Genomic DNA, 4,494 nt, shown 5'->3' on the forward strand with positions numbered 1-4,494 from the left:
TAAATTACCATGGGTCTCCACAATCAAATGCAAGTCAGTGATACATCAAGACACAGTGTAACATAAAAAAAGAAGATAGGCAAGAAGTAGGGTACAGGTCTTGACAGAAATTTCTAGGGATGGACAGGCATGGTTGAGGGTAGGAAGTGGGGTTGGCTAACATCAGAGGCTCCTTCAATGACGTCTAGGATGATGATCCAGGAGCTTGGATTCCAAGCTATGGTTTAGGCATGCCTTATGTCCAAGCCAAAGAGGCAAGAGAAGCATGACAATGGAGACTGTATGTACATTCCCTGGTGTTATCTGTGAGAGTTTTACATGAATAATTCACACTGCAGAGAGTCCATTTCCCGATAACTGAGACGTGGCTGTTGAGAGAAGAAAGGTATGAGGGCATGCTATGTACATTTTATGTTTTCTGAGTCTGTGCTTTGACCAGATTTAAATTGTTACAGAAATAAATTACCTATGACATTTCATTCTTAGTCACAACTTTGAACTCTTATCCTGCGTTCCTGGAAAAATTTTTGGTTTGGCAAATAGAAATTGGCAGCTACTTTCTGTAAAAATCCATTCCATTGAGGTAAACTTGACAGCACCATTTAATATTAGTCCAATTCTTTCACATAGGAGAATTGTGAAGATTAATGAAGTCATTTAAAAATGTTTCTTTGACAACATATGGTAGAAAAGAACTTTAAGGAAAAATGTTATCATGTCTGGATTTTGGTAATAGGGACATAATCTTTTGTTAAACAAATGGAAATCTGTCTATCTCAACCAGTCTATCTCTTTTCTATTCAATCTAACCTATAAAAGAATGTCTTTCAAAAATATTTGATTTTTGCCTAGAAATGCATTTTATATCACACACTAGTGCATGCATGTGTACACACACCACACACATGTATACACAACTTTTCTGTGTTCTATTAAGGAAAAAAAAAAGAAGCAAGACCGATGGTTGAGGGCCATTAATCTGGTTTCATGGCTCTTTGGTTGTAACTTGTGGCTTGAAAAATACATATCCTAAATAAACTGATAAGCAATAAAAATGTATATGACAAAATATTTTATAAAAATAAAAGTAGAAAAGTTTTTAATTAGAACAGAGTTCTTTTCTTTAGGGTCCTAGAAGTGGTGGTGAGAGTCTATAACATGTTGCTTCTGAGTTCAGCCTAATTGAGCACTGACTCCCCCAGGGAGTTTCTGATTGACTGTCCTCTCCTTTTGCTGTGAGGGATGTAAAAATTAACAGGCTGTTCCCATAGCTAGTCTATAAGCAATTTTTTGACAAACAATAAGGAGATTATTTAAAAAATAAGTATTTGAAGAAATTGAAGTTATTTCATATTTTTTTCCATCCGTATGCACATTTGTACTAGAAGAGAATGCATGCTCAGTTCTGCACCCTCTTCCATTGTTCTATAAGAATCTAGACAACAGTCCTTTTTCTCAGTTGTTATCCAGTGTTGGGAAACCCCGGAGAGCATTCGTACATTTGCCTGTGTAGGCATTGGGACAGTTTCCAAAGTCAGAATAGATAATACCTTTGCCCACTTGCTTAGCTTTGTCAACATGACTGTCCAGTTATGTGGAAATGATCATCTACACAGAAATCAACTGCTATCCTTGAGTTAGGTGGTTTAAACACCAGTATAGCTCATACTTAACTATGTTTTTTTGTATATCTTAAATGTTACTTTCATTTTTAAGGAGCATACTGTATTTAAAACCTCACAGCATTCCGTAAACCTTTCAGCAAGAATCTGTACAGAGCACTGACATGCTGTTTTGATTATATCTCAGATCATCCATTTAAGAAGGCAGAGAAGTTGTTTCAGCAGATTTCCTGCAGGCATGTCTGATTACTGGGGTTCCATTGTTTTAGTAAGATAAATGGAAAACTTAGGTCTTCATAAAATAAGGGCTGGAGGGAGAAATTTTGCAATGAATTGTCTTAAGAAACAAAGAGTTCCCATCCCTAGAAATGTTTAGTTATAGACTTGGTGATTGCTGCTGGAGACATTTTGGAAAGGATAGTAATGCATGATTGTAAGGCTTACAAACTTGTAAGGTCTTATCCAATTGGGACATTATATGAGTTTAGAGTATGTGGAAAGATGGATATATCAGGCTTGAGGGTCTATTGAATGACATACACATGGGCTGGCACCCATATAAGACTGGCACCAAATGTTCTGTTATTACTGGTGTAGGTTGGGTTCAACATGACCGCAACTTTGAAAAAGCTTGTGCTGAATTTAATCTTCAGCTTAAAAACTTGAGTCACTGTTCTTCAGCGTATACTTCCTTTTTGTGGGATATCAAACTCTGGATTTGAAATTTGATTGTTAAAATTTAAAGCCTGAAAAGTCCACATAGTGTCAGACATGAAATTCTTCAAAGAATTTCTAATGATTCTTAATCATTTTGAGATCACGATCCTTTCAGACACCACCCAGAAAAGTGCTCGTTGAACTTTATAGGCTCAGAGGAGTCACCTCAGCTTAACAATTTTTGTAAGGAAAAATGTATCCTCTCCAAAGTCTCGTATTCTCACTTCTTATGGATTGCCAGCACATACCAATTAGTCCTCCAGTTATTCTCATGAGATATTGGATCTCTTTGCACAAATTAAACACATTAACAGAAGTAATACCCTCTCCTAACCAACAATAACTGTGTATTATGTTTCCATTGAAAATCATTTCAGAATTGAAAAGGGGTTTATAAAGCATAAAAGCAATAGAAGAAATCACAAAGTAAAAAGGCCAGTGGATGGTTCATAAAAATGAAAAGCTGTTCATCAAAGAACACCAAAAACAAGATTTAAAGGAAAATGAGAACTTCGGGGGAAATAATTGCAATAAACATTTAGTATATAAATGGCTTTTAGAAATCAGCAAGAAAAACAACGAAAACCCATTACCAATGATGTTGACTCTTGGTTCTTGAGTTTGGCAAAGAAAGAATTCAGAACCAAGAACTTTACTGCAAGAGGAAGTTTATTTAGCATGCAAAGCAAAAGTATACTTGGAGAAAAGAATTGAGTGAGATGTTCAGAGAGCTGCCTTAGTCTTTTAGAAAGAAAGTCACAGAGGAAGAAGAAATGAGCCAGCTGGGCTGTGTGGACACAGGAAACAAGTTACAGAGCCAAAAGAAGGGCCCTTGGAGACAGGTTCAGGGGGTTAGCCTGGGATAAGCTTTTAATACATTGATTCATCAAAATGAGTGTATGGGTCAGGGTCATGGTCTCTACTGATTGGTTGGCACAAGGGTAGGGGGTCATTGGTTATTGCACCTGGTCCTGATGCCAGTCATGGCATCGCTTCATCTGGCTTTGCTGTTTTTCTGGGCCTGGAGCTGAAACACACCTGAGGCCTAGATGCCATCTTTAGTTTGACAAAACTCTTTCTCTGTGGTCAACAGACCCGAGGCTTTATTCCTAAGGTTATTTAATGCTAACTAGAAAGAACCTCATTGTCCTGAGAGCTTAATGCTTAAGGGAATGGTCATTCATGGGAGAAGAAGGCAGGTGAGTCAGGGTGCTGGATGAAGCTAGTTTAAATCAGCTGTCTGTTTCAGGCCCTTCTTTTGCCTCCACAACTTGTTTCCTGTGTCCATGTAGTCCAACTGTTACAGAAAAACCGGACCAGAACCAAACAGCGCTCTGAGAGTTTGGAGTTACACTTTATTCACCGCGGCGGGCCTAGGGAAATGAATCCAAATCTAAGCAAAGCTACAAGCAGAACTTCCCTTTTTATAGAAGAGCCAGCCCTTTGTGTGCTTGCTGGTGGTGGCCTTGAAAACTATACAGTTCTATCCAATTAAAAAATGCACCTGGCACGGCATTGGGTGTATCTAGTCTCTGGCCTACAAAGTCAGACAGCTAAGTTTATCGCCCCCATTATTCAAGCAGGCTAGAAAGCAAAGTTACTTTTTCAGAATAAGAGGCCGTCCAAAGAATAGCAGAGAATTCCAAACAGTAGTTTTACAGAATAGGGGTTTTCCTTCACACAACTAGCTCACTTTTTCTGCCTCTGTGACTTTCTTTCTAAAAGGCTAAGGCAGTTCTCTAAGCATCCAGCTCAATTCTTTTCCTTGAATGTACTTTCGCTTTACATGCTAAATAAACTTCCTCTTGTACTAGAGTTCTTGGTTCTGAATTCTTCCTTTGAAAATCAGCTGTCTCCACTTGCCAAGGAATTTTCCTAGCTTCTTACTATCCTTCCTCAAACCAATGTAATAAATGGCCAAAGTGTATGAAAATACTGTTCTTTCTACAGCCGTTATTGAGTGATTGCAATGCGGCAGACATGAAGCGTCTTGTAACAAGCATCCCTGTCATCAAGGAGCTTAATTCATAATCAGGGAAATACAAATAGCCAATTAACACCTGAAAAATACCTAATTTTACTTCATAATCAAAATTATTTTTCACAAAATCATTGAGAAACAACGTTGGCCATTCTTTTTAGTAGAGATGAAAAA

Source organism: Myotis lucifugus, unplaced genomic scaffold (genome assembly GCF_000147115.1).
Source record: "Myotis lucifugus unplaced genomic scaffold, Myoluc2.0 scaffold_240, whole genome shotgun sequence".
NCBI lineage: Eukaryota > Metazoa > Chordata > Mammalia > Chiroptera > Vespertilionidae > Myotis > Myotis lucifugus.